This window comes from Triturus cristatus, chromosome 3_1 (genome assembly GCF_964204655.1).
Source record: "Triturus cristatus chromosome 3_1, aTriCri1.1, whole genome shotgun sequence".
Classification (NCBI taxonomy): Eukaryota; Metazoa; Chordata; class Amphibia; order Caudata; family Salamandridae; genus Triturus; species Triturus cristatus.
The window spans coordinates 337,933,314-337,960,405 of NC_140583.1; positions in this window are offsets into that span (position 1 = coordinate 337,933,314).

Consider the following 27,092-nt stretch of genomic DNA (forward strand, 5'->3'; position numbering starts at 1 on the left):
CAAAACAGAATTTCTCAGCATTGCTGGACACAAGACCACTGGAGTCATACTAAGAAGAATCGGCCACTCGTTGTAGTTTGACATTGTCAATGGAGATGTAACTGTTATCCTTGTGACCAGGAAGTGGAGGTAAAATGACTGTTCTTGTACCATGCATGCCAAGCACTGGAACCGGTGCACGATAAGAGGGGCCGAACTCCTTCTTGTTCTCCACCTTCTCATGGACCAGGTCACCAACTCGAGGTAGCCAGACGACTATGGAATCTGAAGCGCAGCATCCGTTGTGGAGGGCAAGTGTTCCTTTGCAAGACTGTCTCTGGTCTCTTGTAGTTTCTGTAATACAGCACAGTGATCATCTACGTCAAAGGGTGTGGCTGACGCCGCCATGTCTAGACCATCGAGGTCCAGGACAAACATCTTTATGCCAAAGCGCATTTTGTATGGGGTCCGCCCATCCAGAGACCTTCTAGGGAGATTATTAAGTGCACGTTGAATGCTATACAGATGGGTCAACCAGTTCCTGCCAGTACCTAGCTGTCGGGGATTGCTTTAAGTCACGGTTCATTCGCTCCACAACCCTATTGCCCTCAGGCCGGTATGGAGAAGAAAATTTGACTCACAGGACCTTGGTCAGAATGAAGGGTACCACATGCAAACATTCCCACAAAGACACGCAAATCCCTTTTGACAGTTCGAGCATGAGCACTTAGTTGTGGCCAGACCCAAAGAAAACGTGTGCACAAATCCACTGCAACTAAGATATACTTATACGCAGTATCAGAGGAGAATGGACCGCAGTGATCTAAATAAATGCACCCAAGTGGTTTATTAGATATGTACAACTGTGTTTGAGGTGGGCACACAGCAGTCAAAGGTTTTATCTGCTGACAGATGTCACAATTAAGAACATAAGCACAAGTCTTTTTTATACAATCCGTGCCACCAATAACGTTGTTGTAAGAGAGTAACAGTCGCCGAAACGCTGGCATGGGCAGAAGCCATCCCTTCGTGGGCCGCTGTTATCAAAGAAAGTCTGCAGTCCGCATTGGGAATCAATCTGTCACCAACGTCGTTAATTCTCACATAGTAAACTTTATCAGGACTTAAATGATAAGAGTATTTAGAAGGGAAACCTCTAGGGTAATCACTTCCCTTCTGTGCTGCCAAGATGTCATCATCAATCTTACTTTTGGATCTTGTAACTGCTGCTACTAGATATGTTACCACTGCTGTTTTCGCTGCTTCATCAGCTAAGCTGTTTCCGATAGCGTGGACACCTACTCGCTGGTGCCCAAGAGTATGAATTACATTCACGAGCGGCAGACGTTGTTTAAGGTCAGCGACTTGAACCCAAAGCATTTTATGCTTGATTGTGCTACCTTTGGAATCACGATACTCATTTTGAGACCAAAAAAATAAATTGTCGTTGAAAGACTGAACACAGCAAAAAGAGTCACTCACTATACGAGTAGTAACTCGAGGATCAACAAACTCCAGTGCAAGCACCAGAGCACGAAGCTCTGCCAACTGGACGGTACAATCACCCAACGTCTGCGTGTGCACGACATCAGATTTGAATTCACCATTCACGAAAGTACCAGCCACTATTGCGCAGGCCGCTAAATAAGCATGCTTAGATCACGACGCCGGTTGCGCCGAACCGCTAGTATAGATGACACAATAGTAATCCTCAAGCGGGCGCATGGACAGAGGAGCTGGATGAACAAATTCATACTGCAAGTACTCCTGAGTCTACAATGAGGCATCAAAGATGTAAGTGACATCCGGCGATGTCAACGAAGTGGCCCATTGTATCCAAAGAGGATGCAAAGCATTTGAGTTTGGTACACTGGCCTTCGTCACTGCCTCTAGGGCAGGATACGGTATGACAACCAACATGTGTTTCCCTTGCGACAGTGCTCTCTGCTTCAGATTCGCCATCTGCACTGCAGTCAAAACCTTTTCGACAGTGGAAAAGCGCATTTCGGCCGATGTGTACAAGTGCGATTTGTAAGCAATGGGGACTGTGTTGCCCTCATTGAACGTTAAGTACGTGAAACCCACAGCGCCAGGCACTATTCTTATTACCAGGTGAGTGTGGTTATCACGTGTCAGTAAGTATTTAGAAGCAAGAAGATCAGCCTGCAAAGATTGCAGGATAGCTGAATGTTCTGGCAGCCAGCTCGATTTGGAAAAAGTAGGTTGTACCAAGGCATATAGCGGCTGGATACGCTGGGCATAATCGGGAATGTAAGTACGCCCAAAATTCAGAAAACCCAGCAAAGATTGTAGTTTCTTCAGTGTTGTCGGAGCACGCAAACATGCGCACTTCTCCAGGAAGTGAGAGGCTAATCCTCGACCTTCGTTGTTGAGTTTATAGTCCAAAAACAACACTGTATACTCTGCAATGTTGAATTCGTAATCGAAGTCCGCAAACGTGACAACGATGCAGTCAACGCGACACAGATGCAGCCATAATTCATCGTCTATGAGATAGAAATCATCAACATACGAGTACGCATCAGGGTCAATGCTCTCTAACAGAGAGACAACACGAGCGGCAAAGACTCCTGGACTGTTTTTGTAGCCTATGGCTTATCTTTTAAACTGTTTTTGCTTGCCACCAGAAGTAAAGGCTGTCCATTGACTACTAATCGAGGACAGATTATGGCTATAAAAGCCATTGGAGATTTCAAGTGTGGTCTTAAACATTTTTCTCACGAGACTATCAACGAGGGCAGAACTGTGGGTATAATGTACGGCACAGGCCCGACAATGAGAGTTCAAATGCCGGTAATCCAAAAGTAGGCGGTACGACCCATCAGGTTTAGTTACAGTGAATAGAGGATTATTCATGGGTGACACACATGCTTCAATAACACCAATTGTTCAAGGATTTTTGCAACGTGAGGTCTAGCTTCACGGCGCATGGGATATTGGGGTTGTGGCTGGGGCATAGACCGTAATGGAATCTCATGGCTTGGCGACAACTTATCCCACCCAACCTGAGTACGGTACAATGCTGGAGCAAGTACCTGAGCCCACTCTTCTGCAAAGTTCTGGGCCTGATCCTTCGGCACAGTGTGCGCGAAAGATGGCAGAATTACATCCTCCCCTCTAGGAGCAGCCAAAATGAAAGCTGGGGGCCAGTCTGCCTCTGCTAACAGAATGTTATATGTAGAGGTCAGATTTTCTCAAAAAATCCCTTTTATGGTACGTTGTATGTCATCTTCTATTAACAGGACTATGCCATATAGTCTGTCAGGGTGAGCCACTCTAGTATCAGCAGTTTCTACAGTAATGAATGTGTAAGTTGCTGTCGCCTTCAGATATGGACGCAGTGCTTGACGCACTACTTTAACCTCCGCTGTGCTGTCTAGCAGCGTTAGTGCCCATGTCAGGTTCCGAAGCTGCGTTCTCACTTTCTGTGGCATACCTTGCTGTTAGTGCAGCAACTTTCTTCTTTTGAAACGGGGGTCGCTGTCGTGCAAATTTGTCCTGCTTGCCTTTACCGTCAGTCTGGTGGGGCTGCTCACGTCCTTGTTGGGCACCCTGACCTTTGCCACGTTCTCCTTCACCGGACTGTGAGACCGATGTTTCCTGTGAAGAACGAGGAGAAAGTTGTTCAGGAACCTGAAATCTATCAGGAGACCTAATCATAGTTTGATTGCGCTGATCATATGTGCGTTCAGTAGTCGCTTGGACCGGCGACGCGGGACGAGACCACTGTTTCTGTTGCTGCTTCCCCTGTTTATTAGCTTTCCAATTTTGTTCAGGAAAAGCTGGACGGTCGTCTTTAGAAGACGTCCCTGTCTTAGTTTGCGGTTGCGTAGTTGTTGTCTGAACAAAAGGCTTAACCCCTAATCTATTGCGGCCAATGGTCTTATAAGCCTCCGCAACAATCTTTGGTAACTGCCAGGGTTTATCAACGTCGTCGACGAGGCGCAGCGCATTCGACACTTGAAAGTTAATCGCATCTCCCTTGACATTAGCAAGGATGAGCGTGGCAACTACGTCGAACACGCAGACAAGCCTCATTCCTAACTCGACCGGCGCCTCCGGACCGTGTTGATCCTGAATACATTTGATCACGGAGGGCAGTACAGCCATAGACTGCGTGCCGAAGCACTTCGAGTAGACTGCTGCAAACACTTTACCCCAGTTATCACAATCAGCTACCTCTGGGACCAAGTCTTTCTGCAAACTAATGGCAAAAATCCTGTGTTTTTCCACAAGAGTACAATTCGGAAAAACTGCTTCCAGCTGGTCAAATTTCTCAGCAAGCCAATAAGGCACTATCAATAAGACCCTGTAGGGCCTGATGAAAGGCCTGTCTGAGGCCTTAAGATGTAAGTGGGACGTCCTCTTGCCATGCCTTCTCTTTATATACGGAGAGGTGCCACAAAAGTGGGTTGTATTTAGCCCATTTGAGCTTCTTTATGGACACCCTGTACGGGGACCTCTTAGTTTGATGAAAGAGGGGTGAGAGCAAGCTCCCAGGAAAACTCCCTAGGATGCAAATAGCTACATGCTGGCCTTCAGAAGCCAAATGGCCAAGTCATAGAAGCAAACTCCTGACATCTTACAGCCATCCAGGAAGTGATGGAGCAGTGGTATGACCAAATGGCTACCCCTGTAGAATTACACCCTGGGCAGAAAGTGTGGGTGATGGAATCTGTGTAGCCAAGGGCCCTCCTGGACCATTGGACAGGACTCTAGGAGATAGTTGAGTGGAAGGGAGAGGTCACCTACCTGGTGGACCTCAAGACCCCCGAGTACCCACATAGGGTGCTCCATATCAACTACCTCAAACCACACTTAAGAGGTCTGAGCTCACCATGTTTCTGGTGACAGACGGAGTGGAGGGAGAGTAGATTGAACCTCTCCCTGAACTCTTAACCTCCAAGGAGAAGGACGGGTCAGTGGAAGGTGTGAACCTCTCCCTTCCTCTGACTTACAAATAGCAGATGGACTACCGCCAGTTGTGGGAGGGAGTATCCTCTCTTTTGTCTCTCATCCGTCGAACAACCCATCTCTGTACCCATGATGTGGACACTCGGGACAACTTCACTGTCATGAATACAACTTACAGGCTGTCTGACAAGGTGAGGGACATCATCAAAGATGAGGTTTCCAAGATGCTGGAGTTGCAGGTGATTGAACCCTCCAATAGCACCTGGTCCATCCCTGTGCCCCAAGCTGCCCCACTGGGCAACACACCAGAACTCATGTTCTATGTGGATTACAGGGTGCTCAATTCAGTCATCAAGACTAAGTCTCATCCCATCCCCGGACAGATGAGCTGATTGATAGATTAGGGAATGCCCAGTTCTTAAGTACCTTTGATCTTACATCAGGGTACTGACAGATTGCCCTAACTGAAAGAGCACGTAGAAGACAATCTTCGCAACGCCTGAGGGCCGCTAACAGAATAGATTGATGGAATGTGGACACAAGAATGTTTCTGTCACTTTCCAGAGGCTGGTGAACAATGTTTTGGCTCTAATGGAGCCCTTCAGTGCTGCCTACTTGGATGACATTGCTGTTTTCACTAGCAGCTTGAAGGACCACCCTTTTCACCTGCAGGAAGTACTTCAGCCCTGCAACAAGCTGGTCTGACTATCAAGGCCAGTAAGTGCCAGATAGGACAGGGGTCTGTGGTGTACATAGGTCCCCTGGTGGGCAAGGGGAAGGTGCAGCCCCCTCCAGGCCAAGATAGAGACTATCATGACCTTGGAGCTCCCCAAACACAGACTGAGGTGAGAACATTTCTAGACCTCACAGGGTATTACATGAGGTTTGTCAAGGAATATGGCACCGTTGTTGCCCCCTTGATAGAGCTGACTTTGAATAAGCAGCTCAAGAATGTGATTTGGACAGAGGAATGCCAAAAAGCATTTGACTCCCCAAAGCAGGCCATCTGCACAGCCCCTGTGCTCAAGGCCTCTGACTTTGCACGGACTTTATTGTTCAGACAGATGCCTCAGAACATGGCATTGGGGCAGTACTTTCACAACTTAATGTAGAGAGCCTAGACCAACCTGTAGCCTTATCTCAAGGAGGTTACATCCAAGGGAACACAGGTGGAGTGCTATTGAAAGGGAAGCCTTTGCTGTGGTCTGGGCACTGAAGAAGTTGAGACCATACCTGCTTGAGATGCACTTCCTTATTCAGATAGATCACAGGCCCCTCAGATGGCTAATGCAAATGAGGGGTGAGAATCCAAAATTGTTGAGTTGGTCCATCATCCTACAGGGAATGGCCTTCAGGGTAGAACACAGACCTGGGGTATACCACGCCAATGCTGATGGTCTTTCTTGGTTATTTCGCCTTAGTGATGAAAAATCCCTACAGGTTGGATAGCCTTCCCACTTTCAGCTGGGGAGGGTGACATGTGTTAGACCTGGCAGCCTTAAGATGGTCTTCCCCAAACATTTTGCCTGTTTACCTCCACATTTTGCTGTATTATATTTATTGGCCTTAGGACTCTGAGCACTTTACCACTGCTGACCAGTGCTAAAGTGAATGTGCTTCTCCCCTGAACATGGTTTAATTAACTTATCCACAATTAGTATATTTAGTTTATCTGTAAGTCCCTAATGTAGTCCCTCCCCAGTTCAGGTACAAGCAAATGATCATGCCAGACACAGAGCTTGGTATTACACATCTTTAATCCTCCGTGTGTAACCATTAACTAAACATTCTACATCATAAATTCTATCACCCACATACTTACATCACTTTTCTACAGAGTCCGTCAGGAACCAAAAGGGTCCCGCCACCTCTAGCTCACAAGACACTACATCTCCACTTTTGTTAAACAAAAAATACAAATAATAAATATATACATCACAAAACTTTATAAATTATTTTTGTGCTCGAATTAATCACCAAGATCTGGTCATGTGAGGCTGTGGAGATACCGAAGAAGGGTCCATGACTGGCACTGGTGACAGTGACATTGGTACAGTCGCTGGGTTCTCCAAATTCTCAGATGGATAAGTCTCACCTCTGACATCTGGAGTTGCTGAATATATAGGCAGGTGCTTGAAATGCAAAGAATCTCGCATTATGGACTTTCCAGGACAGTGAGCAGTCACCACATGTACTTTACTAGTCACAACCATTGCATCAATAAGAGCATCAGACTTGTATTTCAAATTTCTGCCTGCCAATACCTTGGTCTCCTCTTTTGAACACTTTGCTCCGAGCACAGCAGGGTCTGTCTGCATAGGTGTTCATTTTGCGTTTGTGCGCCGAATCAGCGGTGCAAATGTTATCAATGTCAATAGATCTTTAAGTGGTCCATTGTGGCTATTTGGTGTATATGGATCTCCCAAATAATATGGTGGCTGGGCTTTCACCCATGGTGAAATGAGCAATTGGACAGTATGCATGAAACGTAGACTGAAGAATTGATTTCAGTTCATGCTTTTCAAGCAAAGCTTGCTGAATAGTCTTCTTGAGAGGGCTCATAAATCTATCGAGAAAAACCATTCACCTGTGACCAGCGAGGAGTGCTTTTCTGATGCATGAGATTTAGTTGTGAGACAAACTCTTCAACACTCCATGTTGCAAAAATATTTTGCAATTTCTCACTGACCCTGTCATGAGTAGTTGGCGACAGATCTTCCACAAGGGGAAAACTGGAATAATCATCAACAATACTAGTAGATGATGTTCATCGTCAAGGGGTTCAAAGAAATCAATTGCAATCTTCTCCCATGTATGCTTTGAATGATCAGACATGTTTAACAGATGTGGGATTGTTTTGGATGACAAGCAGTTGCACAAATGACATGTCATAACTCCTTTTCAATCAATCAATCAATCAATCAAGATATTTGTAAAGCGCGCTACTCACCCGGAGGGTCTCAAGGCGCTAGGGGAAGGGGGGTCCGCTACTGCTCGAACAGCCAGGTCTTGAGATGCTTCCTGAAGGAGGCGTGGTCTTGGGTAAGACGGAGGTGGATGGGGAGGGTGGGAGTTTAGAAGGTCAGGCGGTTGTTGAGGTACATGGGGCCCAGGTCGTGGAGGGCTTTGTGTGCGTGGGTGAGCAGTCGGAACGTGATTCTCTTGCTGACGGGGAGCCAGTGAAGGTCTTTCAGGTGTCCGGAGATGTGGCTGTGTCGGGGGATGTCCAGGATGAGTCGTGCGGAGGCGTTCTGGATGCGTTGGAGTCTTTTCTGTAGTTTGGCTGTGGTTCCGGTGTAGAGGGTGTTACCGTAGCCCAGACGGCTGGTGACGAGTGCCTGGGTGACCGTCTTCCTGGTTTCGGTGGGGATCCATCGGAAGATCTTTCGGAGCATGCGTAGGATGTTGAAGCATGATGATGAGACGGCGTTGACTTGTCTGGTCATCGAGAGGGAGGAGTCCAGGATGAAGCCCAGGTTGCGTGCGTGGTCCGGTGGTTTGGGTGCGCTGCCCAGGGCAGGGGGCCACCAGGAATCGTCCCAGGCAGAGGGTGATGGTCCGAGGATGAGGACTTCCGTTTTGTCTGAGTTCAATTTCAGGCGGCTGTTCATCATCCACTCGGCTACGTCTTTCATCCCTTCGTGTAGGTTGGTTCTGGCGGTGGCTGGGTCGTTGGTGAGGGAGAGGATCAGCTGGGTATCGTCGGCGTAGGAGATGATGTTGAGGTTGTGTTGGCGTGCGATGGCTGCGAGGGGGCTCATGTAGACGTTGAAGAGGGTGGAGCTGAGTGATGATCCTTGTGGTATGCCGCAGATGACTTCGGTGGCCTCGGACCTGAACGGGGGGAGGCGGACTCTCTGGGTTCTTCCGGCGAGGAATGAGATGATCCACTCTAGGGCCTTCTCTTGAATTCCGATGTTGCGGAGGCGCTGCACCAGGGTGTTGTGGCAGACAGTATCGAATGCTGCGGAGAGGTCTAGGAGGATGAGGGCCGCTGTTTCCCCGTTGTCGAGCAAGGTTCGGATGTCATCAGTGGCTGCGATGAGGGCGGTCTCGGTGCTATGGTTGGCTCTGAAGCCGGACTGCGAGTGGTCGAGGGATTGTTTCGTCTCGAGGAAGGTGGCAAGCTGTCTGTTGACGGTCTTCTGGATGACTTTGGCAGGAAACGGGAGGAGCGAGATGGGGCGGTAGTTCTTGAGGTCGGTGGGGTCTGCTGATGGTTTCTTCAGGAGGGCGCTGAGTTCGGCATGCTTCCAGCTCTCCGGGAAGGTGGCGGTGTTGAAGGAGCAGTTGATGATGTCCCGGAGTTGGGGTGCGATGACAGAGTCAGCCTTGTTGAAGACGTGGTGGGGGCATGGGTCGGTTGGTGATCCGGAGTGGATGGTGTTCATCGTGCGGATGGTGTCTTCGGTGCTGACCGGGGTCCAGGCGCGGAGGGTGGTGGTGGGGGTCGTCGGTTTGGTGGTTGGGTGCGTGGTCTGTGCGCCGAAGCTGTTGTGTATGTCGGCGGTCTTGCGGTGAAAGAACGAGGCCAGAGAGTCGCAGAGGTCTTGTGAGGGAGTGATGTCGTTGTTTCCGGCGCTGGGGTTGGAGAGCTCTTTGACGATGTTGAAGATTTCCTTGCTGTTGTGTGCGTTGTTGTCTAGTCGTTCCTTGAATGCTGTCCTCTTGGTTGTGTGGATCAGCTGGTGGTGTTTGCGGGAGGCGTGCTTGAGGGCGTTCATGTTGTCTGTGGTCTGGTTTTTTCGCCAGGCTTTCTCAAAGGGTGCGGCAGTTCTTCTTGGAGTTTTTGAGGTCGTCTTTGAACCAGGGGGCTGTCTTGCTTTTGGTCCTGTTGGCATGGTTTTTCAGGGGTGCGAGGTCGTTGGCGCAGTTGGTGATCCACTGTGAGAGGTTATTGGCTGCTTGGTTGGGGTCCGTTGAGCTGGCGGGAGGGTTCTGGCTCAGTGCTGTGGAGAGCTGGTCAGTTGTGATCTTGTTCCAGCTCCTGCGGGGAACCTGTTGCTGGTGGTGGTGAGTCGTGGTTCTTCTGAAGCTGAAATGGACGCAGCTGTGGTTTGTCCAGTCGAGTCCGGTGGAGTGGCTGAAGGAGATGTGCTTGCTGGAGAAGAAGACTGGGTCAAGCGTGTGTCCGGCATAATGTGTGGGGGTGTTCACCAGTTGCTTGAGTCCGAGGTTGGCGAGGTTGTCCAGCAGGGTGGTGGTGTTGCTGTCGCTGGTGTTCTCCAGGTGGAAGTTGAGGTCCCCTAGGAGGATGTAGTCAGCGGAGGGGAGGGCGTGTGGGCTGATGAAGTCAGCGATGTCTTCACTGAATTGTGTGCAGGGTCCTGGTGGTCCGTAGATGAGGGTGCCTCTGAGTGTGGTCTTGGGGTCGGTGTGAATCTGGAAGTGAAGATGTTCGGCGGCTGTGAGGGTGTCGTCGGAGTTCGTCGTGATGCGGATGGTGTTCTTGTAGACGATGGCGAGGCCTCCTCCTGTCTGGTTGGCGCGGTCCCTCTGGGTGATCTTGTATCCGTCCGGGATGGCGATGGCGATGTCGGGCGCTGAGGAGGCATTCATCCATGTTTCCGTGAGGAAGGCGACGTCTGGAGATGTGGTGTCGAGCAGGTTCCTGAGTTCCACGGCGTGTCTGTGGATGGAGCGGGTGTTGAGCAGGATGCACTTCAGGTGGTTGCTGCTGGTGCTTTTCAACTCTTTCATCAAGACGAGGGAACCACACTGGGTCCCATAGAGATTGTTTAGTAGCAACAACTCCACAATGTCCCTCATTGGCCAGTTCAATCTCTTGTTGTCTCAGACTCTCAGGTATGACAATGCTCTATCTTCATAAGAGGATGCCTTGTGAGTTAACTGAAAGTTATTCCTGCACATTTTTGAGTTTCTGGTATTCAAGGTCATCACAAAGAGGTTGAGTATGCTTTCACCACAATTGATGTGTAATAATGTCTTTGAGAATTAGAAAATCTCTGGCAATGCTTGTGGCAGCAATGATTTGTTGCATTTTACAATAATGTTAACTTAACCATCAGCCGCTTTAGAAGTAGTGCCATGGCACTGTATTAGTACATGTGAGAAGTAGTCAGCAGGGTTTTGATGTTTTCTTGGATGATGCACAATTGTATAATCATATTCCATCAATAGCAACCCCCACCTCTCAAACCGAGAGGGCATCTTGGCTTTAGGATTGCCGAAAATGGTGAGCATTGCTTGGTGGTCAGTAACATTTATGAAATGCTATTCATACTAGAACACATGCAAATGCTCACAAGCCCCCACCACAGCGAGGTCTTCTTTTTCAGGTTGTGAATAGACACGTTCCGTCAATGACAAACTCTGGATAGCATAAGCCACAATGTGTCTTGGAGCATTGGGATGGAAAGTGTGCTGGCAAGGATGGCACCAACCTCACTGGGCTTGCATCAACAACAACATCCATCTACAATTTCGGATCAAAATATGCCATTTAAGTGGAATTCTCAGTTGCATGTTTGATTTTCTTGAAGCTTTGTTCACATTCATGTGACCATCAATATGGAACATATCATTTCTTTAAGTTTCTCAATGGGGCACGTACAGTGGCAAAGTCACATCTATACCTTCAACAGTACCGGTGATACCAAGGAAGGATCGCAGCATAGCTACATCAGGTGAGGGAAATGTGGATGACAACACTTTTACTTTATTTGGACCTGAAGTCATTCCCCCATCAGAAAAGATAGGACCAAAGAACTTGAATTGTGTTTTATTAAACTCACACTTTGCCACATTTAAAGTGAGAACTGCTTTGGCAAGTATACAACAGCCTTGTGTAAGAGCTTTAGCATGTTTCCTTCATGTGGCCACAAACCCTAGTATGTCATAATTGTAAGTGAAGGCATTTGTGATTGGCTGTATTGTGCGATGAATGACATCCTGAAAGAGTTGCGCAGCTGATGACACTCAGAAACATAGCCTTTTATATCTAAAAAAAACAACATGAGATGAAAAGGTAGTAATGCACCTGCAAACTTTTTCCATTTCAAGTTGGTGATATCCTTTGTTCAAATCAAGGCGGAAAAAGACTTTAGCTCCATTCAGCTGCGTAAAATGTCAGCAATTTGCGGACCTGGATGTCGTTCTCTTTCAATCGCCTTGGTCATTTGATGCATAATGCAGTTGTGCACGGCTCCTCCACTATGCTTCTGAGCACTACCACTATGGGTGATACACATGGTGTTGGACAAGTGGATGGCTCAATGGTGTCATGCTTTAATTGTGTCTCAAGCTCTTTATCAACAGTCTCTTATAAATGAAATGCAATTTGACAATGTCGTTGAGCAAAAAGACGGATGCATATATGTGAAGTTGCATTTTCATCCTCTTTAGTCTTCCTAGTCCATGAAAAAGGATAGACTGATTCGTTATCTCATGATTGACATTGTAGTTTACAGAAATCAGCCCCATGTCAGCAGCCTTACTGTAACTCGATTAAGTGCCTTGCAGGACATGATTTGGTGCTTGTACTTTCGTCTTTTTATGCTTCACTGTTGTAATGAATGAACCTTTAATTTTCAGTGGCGTCGAAGCAGCCCACGTGTACAGTTTGGTTTTTGACGGGGTTTAATGGGGCACTGGAGACAGTTCATTGTACTTTTCTTCTGGCATAATGTTTGTCAACGCGCCTGTGTCTATGATAAAAGCTATGGAGCACTAATTCACTTTCAATATGATTTTGGGACAGTGCTCATATGAATTTTGCCTTTTCACATTTTGATCCTAGCTTTGACTGGCATTCTTCTTTGCAAGAAGCACATGTTGTCCAGTGGTCAACATTGATATTGAACACCCATTGCCTCACTATCACTTGAAAATGACTGTGGCCAACTTTTAGATGAGGAATTTGATAATCTACGTCATTCTGTTTCCACTTGCCTCAACTGACGTTGCTGCTTGGCTTTGTGGGTGTGGTTAGAACATCTCTGGAACTTTCTGGCATCCATTTTGTTTTCTCAAAGTGATGCGCTTGAATTTTCCTCCATTTTGTTTTCTCAACGTGACACACTGTATCTTTCCCATACTTTGAAAATGGTTACAAAATGGTTCTTTTTTCCACATCATTTGCATGTCTGTCTAATGGCAGGACATTTACCTTCACGTGACAAGGAAAATCCACATTGAAAACACAACTTCTTTTTATTTGGAGACACTACTTTATGGCCTTCTTTCTTATTTTTTGACTTACTTTTCACACACAGTTCAGAGTCATTTTGGGCTGTTCCAGCTTTCAAGTTAGTTTCTTGTCTGTCAGCTATTTCTTCCGCTCTTACAGTCATGAGTACTCATTTCAAGTTGAGTGTTTTTCTCAGCATTTGCTGTCTGAAAGAATCAGAAAGATAGCCAGCTATTACTCTAAGATGCATGGCCTCTTCCTCATTGAACTAATTGAACTTGCAGTGCTTGATGAGTCAATCAAGTCTTTCCAAACAGATCCATTGTTTCACCAGTTTTCTGTCTTTCTTGACTGAAATTATATCTTTCCTAATCGACATTTGCCATTGTATTGAACTTGGTGTTTAGCACCTCTTTGACTTGACGGTATGTCGCTTCATGACTGTGTGGTATTTTCTTTGTCATTTCTTTTACTCCTTCACCAGCCAAATTCTTTAGATATTTAAGGATCTTTTTGTGATTTTCTTTTTCCAATGCATCTGTGAAATCATCAAACGTTTCAATCCAGGCAGTCTATCTTACGCCAATATTTTGTTTCTTGGTTGTATCACATGGAAGCGGTGGTTTAAGAAATGCAGCAGCGTCATAACCCGTTATGGCCCTTACTGACGAGAGTATATGCTGTTCACCAGGACTTGTACGATTCTTACCTTTCTGTAAGTCCTTGTAAAGTGCTTGCTTCATGGTGGTTCGGGCCAATATGAACTTGTATGGCTCCTTTTACGCTACCATTGGGGCCTTTCAACTTCCTAAACACTTTTGAGTTGGGTGGAACGCACCCAGCACCTCCTGTGGTGACCCATTCATGGATCAACAACTCTGCATTTACAACACTTGGGCTTCTACTTGGGCTGCTTTGCACAAATTCTGTAGTACAATGACTCGCTTTACTCAGATTTCGGTAAGTAACACAATATTCTCAATACCTTTAGCACTTTACTGTATCTGACTATTTTCTCTTCTAGAGCTTCCTTGCACTTGACTGTTGCTGCTTTTAGAACTTCTCTGTACCTGGTTGTCAATGCCTTTACCATGAATGCTCTTTATGACTTTATGACGCATTTTGACGCATTACATCTTGTCTCGGCTTTACCAGCAAATTTCTAGCCAATGACAAACAAACTTTCTGTAAGGCTTTCACTTTCTTCACAGGCCTTGTACTGGCTGGAGTGGCGCTTTGACTCCACATATGCCAAACATCAATTTTCACTGAAACTGATCACCAGTTGTAGAATCCTCCCTAGCCCGGGTGCATGCAAATGATCACACCAAACACGGAGTTTGGTATTACATCTCTTTATTTCTGAGTATGTAACCATTAACCGAATATTCTACATCATGAATTCTATCACCCACACCCATGGGCATATGACACTGTTCTACGGAGTCCATCAAGAACCAAACAGTCCTGTCATCTCTAACTCACTAGACACTACACCACGTAGAGTACACTACCTGTGCCCTGGACCTGTAAATTAAATGCTACTAATGGGTAAATTAAAGGTGGATCATGCACTTTTAAGTTTTACATGCTTGTAGTGAAAAACACCTACATTTGTTTTTCACTACTGTGAAGCCTACCTATCTCATAGGGTAACATCGGAAATTCCTAATTATACTTTTAAGCTGTAATTCCAGATTGAGAAGGAGCAGCTATGTCATATTTAATATAATTGGAAAAGTAACGATAAATCCTCTTTCCCGGCAAAGTTGGTTTAACGTTGCTATTTAGAAATACCATTTTTAGAAAGATGGCATTTCTTTGCTCTAAAGCTCTCTGCATCTGCAGCCTGCCCAAAATACACGTCTGTGGTGGGTGACAGCTGGACATTATGGTGTGTATCTGACTTACCCTGATTAGGATTCTGGTTCCTGCGTGGACAAGGTGCATACCTCTGTCAACCAGAAATAAAATTTCTAATAGGCAAAAATCCACCACTCCCCAATATGACAAATTATGTCGATTTTTGGGGCTCTAATCATGATCATTCTATTTTTCCTGACTATTCCATCATATTCTGTAGTGTAATACTCTGGAAATGTCCATACCATTCATTTGATTGTTTTAAAATTGAATTACAAAAACATTTTCCCAATTTGACTAACATGGGTTGGTCTTTAATTTTTTAATTCATTAACAGTACTGCTTTGCTGCCGTTATATATATTTTTTTCAAACTAAATTATTTTATTTTTTGGGGAGGCTTTGGTGCTGATGGTATTATCCCCTGCCACCACTGATTTCTAGGTGAAACCCTTGCAGTTCAGTGATGGATTTTGCATCAGACTTACTCCAAGTCTTGGCTAGAGTAAATGTGAACACAGGAGTAGAAGTGGAGGTACATTTAATGTTGTGTCCTGGGCATCTCTTACATTGTGTGAAGTAGCACTGCTGAAGCATTAGCTACTTGTTTTATAAGAACAAGGGTACCCCGAAATGCGAACCAGGGGTGGTACATGTGGAAAGAGACAATGGTTCTTAGTGGCCTAAAAAGGTCCAGTTTTAGAAAAACCTTGGAAAGGGTAGGGGTTTTAATGAAGGTTTTTCAAACCATGATTTTGAGTAAAGAGAGCGATAGTTAATATAGAGCAGGGACAAAAAGGTCAAGATATGACAGATATTTATTATACACAGAAGTAAATTTCAGGTGCTCACATATTCAGTGACAAAAAGCGTGACATGAAAGGTGAAGGTGAACTTTAAAAACCATCGCATTGACAACAGACGTATGAACCACTTTCTACTTTGACTTAATATGAAGGGTTCATGTTGTAAGCGGTCGACGACGTTTCGAACTCAGTTATTTGAGTTCATCTTCAGGACAATTGTGAGCATCTAGAATTGTCTATGTAGATAACCAATGAAGGGTCTGGAAATGGAGCGAGGATTTTGTAACTGATCCAGAACCAGCCGGGTGCAGTCAATTGCAAGTTAAGGGGCCTATTTCAGAGCCGGAGGCTAGAACAAAAGCGCTGTAGTCACTGGGCTGGAAAAGGATGTTTGTTCAAGTGCCGGGGAATTTAATTAATTAGTTTGCCGGTAAAGATGCAATGAATGCGGGCCTCGGGGCGGGGTTGGTCGAGAACTGCTCAGGAGCTTCTTCGCGCTGAAAATGACCTTCATTGTCATTTTCAGCGCGTTTTAACTTAGAGGCAATGTGTAAAGTAGTTACGCAACACAAGATTCAAACAGAAATAAAATGAAAACACAAACCAAGAAAAATCCCAAACCAATTTTGAAAATTAGATGATATAGTAATAAATACAATTACACAAATTCAATCAATAGAATTGGTGTTGTGAGTTTTTAAAGTTTTAGGTAAAAATTACTTTTAAAAGGTTTAAGCACTGAATGTGGGTGTCTGGTTGTGCTGGACCAGTCAGACGTTCAGGCCGACCTTTATGGACTGCGGGCCGGGTACAGAATCAGGCTTTCCCGGTCAGAAATTTTACCTCCAGGTTTTGATGCAAAAATGGTGCAGCTTGGTTCTGCATTGTCCTGTGTTATGTTGTGTTGGATCCGGTGAGACTTTAAGTCAGAAGCTGCACAACTCTGAATTGCTCTGTGCCACCCTGCTCCAGATCTTTTAAAGCCGCCGGGCAGGAGCTGTGTGGGTGTGTGGTGCCTTAATGTGTGACTCTGTATCAGATTTAGTGAAACTGCCAATCAGAACCTGTGCAGCTCTCTAATGTGAGACTGTGAATTGCTCTCCGTCAGACCCAGTGAAGCCACCATTCATGAACTGAGCTGTACTGCATTGCCAGAATCCGCATTGCTCTGCATCAGATACAGTGAGTCCGCCGATCAGGAGAAGGGCGATACTGTGATGCGAGACCCTGTGTCACCCTGTACCGTTCTGCACTCGATCCCGTTAATTTCTTCAGAGCAGAAGAGATTAGTACACTCTGACTCCAGCCAAGAATTCAGACCTTTAGGGCAGCACTTGGGAGTCAAGACTAAAACTTCCACAGAGATCTGCAGATGGGACCAGGCCAGGTCCAGTTGGATCTAGTCAGCTGGAAAGCAGGAAAGCAAGAAAGGCTTCTGGAAGCTTGTTGTGTCCCTGTAGCTTAAGCAGAAGGCCAGCCAATTGACCCTTGGAAACACTTCTAGGTTTTTTCTGAAAGAAAGCAGATCCAGTCTTCCTTCTTAAGACAGCAGTACAATCCTTCTTCTGAATCTTCTCAAGATCAGGAGTATTCTGATTTCAGGTTCTGTGGGTGTCACTGTTATGCCCAGTGCAACCTGTGGGAGGTAGACACCCCTTGTCTAACCCTTAAACTGGTTCTGGTTAGTTCCCCTCTTTCCCATGGGTTTGGCTCAGGTTCATCTAATGAAACAAATGTTAGTCAGGCCAGGTATGAGCTGTATCTGCCAGTGACTGAATAGCCATCTTCTAAAATCAGGAAGGGGCAAGGTACAGCCCACAGGCTACCATTTGAAGCTCAAGAAATGGCTGGATTTAAACCCCTAAGCCATCCTAATCAGGAAAGGAGCACCCTACACTACACCCGGGCCATTTTGTCCAATGGCTGGGGCAATGAACATCACACCACAGGTGTGCCTTTAACATTCATGTGACCAGGGTCAAAAATGCACATTCGGCTTAGGCAGGAAAATGCCAACATTCTAAAAGTGGGATCTTCAAAATAGTAATTTAAAATCAGACTTTGCCATTTAAGAGGATTTGAAATACAATTAAATTGAATGGAAGAAGTATTTTCTAGCTGCTCCCATTCTCAATGTATCTCTTATTAAGTGTAGTAAGGTGAACCAGTGTTCGTCTATCCAAGGCTAGCTATGCCACTGTGAAAAATGACTTTGGAATTTAATTTTTTCACTGCTAGTACATGTAAAACATGAAAAGTACATGTGCTACATTTTAAATAGCATGCATCCTGCCCTAATAGCTGTTAGGGCCTACCTTAGAATTGACTTGTAAGAATGAAAAAGGAAGGTTTAGCCATGCAAAAAGGTTTCCTTTGTCTACTTGAAATGATAGTTTAAAGATGACACCCACAGGCTGCAATGGCAGGCCTGAGACACGTTTTACAGTGGTAGTTTAGAGGGTGGCACAATGATGGCTATAGCCCACTAGTAGCCGTAAACTTACAGGCCCTGGGTAAATGTAGTACTGTATACTAGGGACTTACAAATACATTAAATGTGCTAATCAGGCGTATACCAATTTTATTATTTTGAAAAGAATGGCACAAGCACTTTGCTACTGGTTAAGTCCTAATGCCAACAAAAATGGGTTCGGAAAAAATAGGGTAGTGAAGGCAACAAACTGTGAGAATAACACTGAAAATGATGGTCATTCATTATCCATCCAGCAGCTCAAAAATGATGTATCAATTATCTGGAGATCATGGATATCTGTCACCTTCCTTGCAGCCTACTAAAAAAAGTCCAACCTTTTGATGGCACCCCAAAAAGTATGTATGGACATGCCCTTTATTCGTTGCTTTCCAACTTCAGTTTCTGTAAACTATTAAATGTATATTTTTACATTCCATTTACTAAATTCAAAGTAAATAGTTTTTCCTATGTATGTATGCTTTAAGTTGGTTATAACTCTGCGTGTTTGAAGAAAGCAGCAAAAGTCCTTCAAGGACCAGTGAGTACCTTATAAATCTGTTTACTACAGTGCTGGCCAACATTAAGGTGCATCTTTCATTGATAACATAGCAGCTTTAGGCTGGGGAAGTCTGCATACCCAATGACTCATATGAGCTGTGCAGCAGACATTAATTGATTATGCTTAGGGTTTTACACCCTGAGAAATGATTTTGTTGTCAACAGCAATGACCTGGATCAAATGAAGTAGGTTAAAAGTGACAAATCATACCATATGTACAAAACTTGCTAATGCTTTAGGAGATCAAAAAGGTATTGAAATGTCATATCCATCTAATGTAGGAATATTAAAATACAGGTGCAAGAGGGCATTGTCCATAATGTATTGTCAGATATGTAAATTAGAGATGTTTACATTCAATTATTGTAAATGAAAAACACATTGTGACTTTTGTTGAATACACCGACTCTAGCTATAGGAGAAACTAGCAATGTGTAATAAGTCTAGTGCTGTTTAATGGCCTTTTCTGGTCCATCAGTAACCTTGGAAACAATAATTAACAATGTACTCTCATTTATTGCAGAAATAAATGAATACCAAATACTTCTTTAAAAGTTCCCTAAATTCATGTAGATGTGTGCTCTACCACTATCATGTGCACTGGTGGTTTGAATTAAAAACAGGAACTAAAACACAGAGGATTCTGGCTTGTTTATTTTTACTACAATAACATCTAACTGAGGTGCAGGCACCGGTTCTCATGTGCAGAGGACAGCTCCAGGTTGTCCAGGCACCCGTAGCAGGAAATCCCTCTGGTGTGAGCACCAGATGGATTTCCTTTTTTTCATCTCAGCCTCGAGAGCTGGCCGAGGCATTTTTGTTTTCAATGTAATGACTAATGACGTGCATGGGGCGCTGACACCATTACAATAAAAGTGTAAGTAAAATATGCTGATTGGCTCATTTCAGTTTCACTGCATTGTTGCTCTGGGACATGTCTCCGCCCCCCTGAGCACCAATTCATATGGGGGAGGTGTCATTGGAAAGGGAAAAATGTCCCTTTTCAAATGGTATCATTCCTCAGTGGATCCTAAGCGGGGTTCCTCCCACTTGACACCCAGGGTCGTTTGTTTTTGAAGGGGTGAGCAGCCCTGTGACAATGGACAAAAGTTACTCCACCCAGCCCCAAAAGCATTTCTGCCCTCTTCCTGGGGGCAGATTGGAGACAATTTCCTCCAATCCGCTCCAGGGGGTTAGAAAGACCAATAGACACCAAGGTTTATTCATTTTAGCTAATAATGGGTGGGGGCAGCCCACCCAGGTTCAGGTCCTTACCCCCATCCCCGAAATCAGTCACATCAGTCTTTCTGTGCCAGTTGGGGGCAGATAGGAGGTGTTATCCTCCAATCTGCCCCAGCATAGCACAGAAAGGCCACTAGAGCCCCAGGGGATGTATTTGGAGAGGGGAGCGGCCGACCCTGGTAATGGGCTAATGCTTCCCACCTACAACCAGGCCCAGAACTCTTTCTATTCTAGGGACATATTGGAGACAGTAACCTCTAATGTGCCCCTGGGTGGGGCAGAAAGCCCACTGGACAGCAGAGTTTATTTATTTTAGTCAACAATAGGTGGGGGCGGCTCATCCAGGAATAGGACCTAGCCCCAATTACCCATATCAGTAGTCTTCTGCCCTCCCGTTGTTGGCAGATAGGAGGTGTTTTCCTGCAATCTGCCCCTGGCAGCGGGCAGACAGCCCACTAGACCCCAGAGAATGTATTTGGCGGGGGCCCACCCTGGTACTGGGCTAATGTGATCCCCACCCCTTTCCCTTTCTGTTCCCTTGGGGCAGATTAGAGGTTAGTGACTCCAATCTGTCCCCAGGGGGGAAGGGCGGAGCACCCACTAGACAACAGGGTGTTTTATTTAGTGAATAATAGGTGGGGGCGCCCGCCCTGGCAACAGGACTAGCCCCGTCCCACCCAAATAACCTCCAGTAGTCTTTCTGCCCCCCATAAGTTGCATATGGAAGATGTTTTCCTCCAATCTGTCCCCGGCAGGGGCAGGGGTAGGAAGCCGACTAGACCACCAGGGATTATATTTGAAGGGGGTAGCGCCCGTCCTGGCAATGGGCTAATGCTCACTACTACCACCAGGCCCAAATGTCTTTCTGCCCCTAGGGGGCATATTGGACGTTGTTACCTCAAATCTTGCACACGTGGGGGCAGAAAGTCCACTAGGCACCAGGAATCATTTCTTTTGTTGATAAATGGTTGGGGGAGGCCAACCTAGACACTGGGCCTAACCCCAACCCTAAATTGGCCCTCCACAGTATTTCTGCCCACATCCTGGGGGCAAATAAGAGATCTTTACCTCCAGTTTGCCCCAGTGAGAGGGTCAGAAAGCCCACTAGACACCAGGGAGTTTTGTTATTGCTACAAGGTGTGGGGTTGACCTGCCCATTCCACTACACTTCGGGTCTAACATCCACCTTCAATATGACCAAACAGTCTTTCTGCCCCCTTGGGGTCCTAATGATCCCCAACGTTTTGGCAAGAAGGGATATCCAGATTGTGGATGTTTTATTTTATACATATGGGTAGCAGAGTTTGGCTAAATCCTAATATAGTCTTACTTTTACGCTTAATGGCTGCATTTTTCTGGCTTGGGTCAGCTGCCACCTGGGGAAACTTACCAAACTCAGACATTTCTGAAAACTAGACATCCAGGATGGTATGCCTTGCATGGTTCCCATTAAGTTTTCTTACCTACAATGCTCTATAAACCTCAAAGTTTAACTAAAAGTACACACTTACCTTGCATTTTTGTGACATAAACGTTCGGAATTAGCAAGAACCCACAAAATTCCTGCCACCTAGGGCCCACAATACACAGGTAATCAATTTGAAGAAAAAAAGGGTCAGCTTTAAGTGCAAATTTTCTTTTTGGCCGTTTCCTGCTGCGGGCACTAGGCCTACCAACACAAGTGAGGTACAATTTTTATCAGAAGACATTTGAGTGCATATAATCATATGCTGTTTAATATTACTGATTGGATTTCGTTGCATTCAGTCCTTCCAAACAAAAAGCCAGTGTGTATAAAAGAAGATATTTTGAAAAATATACTCTAAATCATATTTTTGTATGGGTACCCACAAATTTATAGATGTACAAAAAAAACACTGCTCCTAAATTCCATATCTTATGCATATTTCAGCAATATATAGGTCACCTTGATACCTAGTTTTCACTCTATATATTTCACCATATGAATTGGTCTATACTCAGTACACAATGAAAAACCATTGTACGGTGCAACTCAGTTGTGACTCTGGGTACCTTGGGTTCTTGGAGAACGTACAAACCATATATATCTCAACAACTAAATGGGTCTAGTAAACATAATGTTATATTGCTTTTGTAAGTCGGCCATCGTGACAAAAGTTACAGATGAAACAGTGTTACAAATGGCAGTTTTTTTCCTACTACTTTTCAATATTTCTTTATTTCAACAGTTATTTTTCTTTGAGAAAACCTTGAAGGATCTATAGTAGTGAGCCCTTTCTGAATTTGAAATTTGTCTACTTTTCTTAAATATATAGCTGTCCTGGATCACCCATGGGTTTTACACTGGTTTACACCACAATCCGAAGTAGGTTAAAAGCACAAAACATAGAATAAATGAGCTATCTCCTTGGAAAATGCAAAAAATGTGTGGGAAAAAATATGCTTTTTGATTTAGCTCTGCATGTTCCAGACTGCTGGGAAAATGGTGACTTTAGCACATCAAACAATTAGTTGATGTCATTTCTATGAAAAATACCAGACACTTTTATCCAGAGCACTTTTTTCCTATTTTTCTCCAAAAAACTAAATGTTGCTATATCTTGGCTATTTCCTTAAACCCCTCCAAGAGCATCCACAAACTCTGGGTACGTTTAGAATCCCCAGAATGTTGGGAAAAAAGTACGTAAATGTGGCATGGGTAGCTTATTGGGGCAAAACGGTTTAGAGTCCTAAGACCAAACTATCCATTAAACCTGACACATTCCCAGATTTACAAAGTTTTGTGAAGCTGGGACTGTGCAACGAGAAGTAATACTTTTATTTCTACTTGTTTTTTCTCTTCTTATGCGTGCTGCATTCCACAGCATGCTTAGAAAGAGGAAAATGCCATCAATTATTGTTTTTGTGCAGGAAGGTGTACCTTTCTGCACAAAAACAATCATTCCCGCAATGCAGGCACCCTGGCAACATGGCACTAATTGTGCGCCAGCCCAGGGGAAAGCACACTGATGTATTGTATTGCTGGTAATATGATGCATCACTGTGCTTTTAAAATGGCACAGCTCGGTGCAGCAGGTGCAGCAAAATGGCTTGCGGCGCCCTGCTACATCATATTTTTTGTAAATGAGGCCCAACTAACTAGCATCATACAGTGTGGTCTAGTGAAAGCAGGGACTTTGCCATTAAGGCACCACTTAGTTATATCTTTTTCTCTCCTATTTTTAGGTCAAAGTTTAATACTTTGTGTTTCAATCTTTTTAAGCTCAGCAAGGGACCAGGTCAGGTCAAAATCAGTGCACTGTACTAAACACATCTGGGGTGTGCAAGTTCCACAGGAATTGGTGATGGTATTTTTGGGGAAGGGTGAACTTTTAATGCAGAAGCTAAAATGAAAATCAAAGCACTCAACCATTGTCAGTGCATTCAGGCAGTTTGCTCCACAAGGCTAAAAGTATTTATCAATAGGCATCCATCGTGCACCCCCTCCCCAGCCATTCAATTATTTATTTATGCATTGAGCCATGCCTCCGGTGTTCTCCCTTCATTCAATGACTGGACAAGGTTCTATAATTAAAGATATGCTGTAAAACACACCACGTGTGTGTGTGTTTTAAATTTTTCTTTGAGGGGATCAGCGCACAACTACCATCACTCCTTCTTTGCAGTTCAGGCTCATGCCCTGCTCTTGCAAATTATACCCTGGTCTAAAATTTACACCGTGACAATTTTAAACTCCACCACCCACCCACTACTGCACCTAAATGAATGGTAAAGAGACCGCAACAAAAGTTGAGTAAAGGCGTAATGCTTGAATCAATCACCTGGCCTGTGCTCACATTTTGAGGTATTTATTTATTTATTATTTTAAAGCATGAGAGGAGCCTTTTGTGCCACAAAATATGTCTTGGGTTCTAAAGTTGATAGCATCTGCAGTATTGCGCCAATAAATGTAAGCTACCTTATTAGATGTGTCTAGAATATTATCATGTAATATAATCGAATATAAATATCTCATCATATTCAGCAATTCACCGATCTGTCTTGATTCACAACTAAAAGTTTTTTCATGAAAATTTCACAAATTAGGTTAAACTTATTCAAGAACCAAGGGTGGCGATTGAGTAATCCTCTCGGTTTCAGCCTTATGCGCAGTACCAGGTGCAGGAACCGAATTAATCATCTGAATTAATGGTTTATTGTGAGACAGTAAAAAAAGAAATGAAAAATATTTCCAATGCTAGTTTCACCTGCGGCACCTAACCTACATATTCTTTAAGATATATGTAGTAGCTCCAAAAACTGCAAAATTAACAACTATGTTTGTTCTTAACTTTATAGTTACGACGTTTTGATATTTTACAGTACTTCTTGATAGTTTTTGATGCATTATATGATTTCTTTTCGATTAAGATATGTTTAAATCTTATTTAAGATATTTTATATTAAAATATAATTTTACTCTAAACATACATAGTACCATAGAATAAAGACAAACAAGGGGTGTGCATGACAATAATGACAAAAATGTGTGTGCATGACATGTATGTAGTAACGTTGAAAGAGAAGACATCTACATGTGTTCTTTGGGAGAAGGATTTCGAAGATGAAAAATGGTGGTGACCGTGAAGTATTGAATACACGTCAAACCACCAGACTTTCCCAAATATTAGCTCGTAAAAAAAAAAAAATCAATTGTTTAAATATTATAAAAAATCACGTCAGTCACGGTAAATGAACAGCAGCATTGATCAATCATTTTTGCAAATTGAGCACTATTTTTACATTAATTTAGTGCCAGTACTCTTTATAAAGGATCAAGAACAGAAAGACAGATAGTTATTAAACCAAATCCCTATTTTGAGTGAAATACAGCACACCCCAAGGTCAGCCTCCCATTTTACACATAAGATTGACTGGAGCACTGGCAAGCTATCAGAGTAAGAAATGTAATAGACCAATAATTTCTGCTCTTATGAGTCTTTTTGTTGGCCAACAGACTTATTTTAAACAGTATGCATCTAGAGTGGTCTTTGTGCCCACTTCTTGCTCAGGATTCTGACACATCTACTTGTATTTGTCCTGCCCAAGGAGCATCTCGGTCTCCTGTGTTTAAGCTGGATGTATGAATCATTCCACTGTTTAGTTTATACCATACATTGCAGCGGATAAGGTACAATAGCTCATCTGTATAGAGCCATTTAGCAAGAGCTAACTCTGCAATTTGCTAAGTCACATGCATAACAAATTGCAATTTTGAAGGGTCCTGCTTTGGGGTTCCATACCACATTGCGATTTGGATGTACATCAATGATTGGCAACCTCAATTTTGGTCGCAAATCATTGATAGGTAACTGATGCCTCAAAGGAGGTGGTGACCTATTCTCAAAGTCCTTAAACAAACTTTTTAAATTAAATTTTTACTAAACACAGTTTTACTGACTTAAAGAAAATGGACCTATTTGCATCAAACGACTGAATGGCAATGAGGTAGGTCGGATTATGACCCAGTCTAACATTTGATTTTGCATATCTACTTATTAGTGCATAGGTCAGTTCACAAAATCTCATTGGTTTAGCTAAAAGTTGTTATGGAACCACTTTTGTAAATTCATACATTTGGCCCCTATTTTCTCTCCCTCTTTTTTTCTCTGAATGATTTTTCTTAAATAGAAGAAAACACATTGCATATGGTGAATCACATTTATGTGCACTAACTGTGGCCATCTATGCCTCTGTGTGCACGTGTGGTGGCCATCAAGTATTAAAAGCATTTACTGGCAGCGTGGCACCACCCCTCCCAAGTCCTCCCCACTGGAAGATAGAGTCCTAGATGGCCATATCCCAGACAGGACTATCTCTCTGATATATAAAAAACGTATAAATAATATGCCAGATCCTCTTCACACACTTCGAGAGAAATGGTCCCAAGATGGTATTGAGATTGACGACGAGGAATGGCAGGACGCCGTTTCCTCGCCCAGAGTCGTGTCCATACCGGCTTGCCTCCGATTGGTCCAGTTAAAAATCCTTCATAGGGTTTATGTGATAGGACCTCAGCTGGTACGAGTGGGAAGATTGGACGAGGGTGAGTGCAGACAGGGCTGTGGCTAGGTTGGCACCTTTATGCATATAATTTGGGAATGAGAGTATGTGCAAAACTATTGGAGCTCCATACACGATACCATTAATGCAATCTTGTCCACACGTCTTCACCTGGAAGCCCATATATGCTTATTAAATATATGGGATCCGACTGACCTCAATGATTACACAACACAGTGGGTTACCTTGGGGCTAATGATTGCCAAGAGAAATATTGCCCAGCGATGGGGAGCGCAGCTCCCACCTACAGTGCGAGATTGGGAGAAAGATTTCGACTGGTCAATGTTTTGGGAGAAAACGGTGTATGTAGCCCAAGGGCGTCCTAAGAAGTGGACTCGAGTGTGGGGTCTATGGAATACCTATTGGGGGGATATATGTCAACCTCATCTTGCCACAAGTAATGGAGAACCCTCTTTGACCTAGACTTTCCAGGCTCTATTACGCAATGTTATCTGTGGCCTATTGTGGTAGTGTTGCCAGATTTGCTACTTCCTCTTTAATGTGATTGAAATGCTGATTTTTGTTAATAAAAAGTATGAAAAGCATTGGCAAAGCCAATAGGCATCACTGGCATCAGCTATTGACTTTGTGAATACTTATTCTCCCTTTTGCAATGCTTTTCAGATTTAACACCCCCAGGTAGATCTTATAGAAGAAATATACCAATAGCATGCAGAAATCCTAGAGAAAGTTTTAGCTGGCTTGCCAGCAATGTGTAATCAACACAATTCATAAATGAATAAATACATACATATTGTCAGACCTCATTTTAGGGGGATAGGGAAGACCTGGGCTACTGGGCTCACACAGTGGTAATTGAGGCTGTTTTCCACTGGTGGTCTCTGCCTGGTCCAATTACTACTCTGCAAAGTGGAACAAGTACAACCCTTTCTGCACTTGACTCTCTGGGTAGCAAGAGTGAGCAGCCATAGGCTTTTCAGGGAGGTAGTGTGGGACCAAGCACAACATTCAGCAATCAACTATCAGGTGTACTCAAATAATT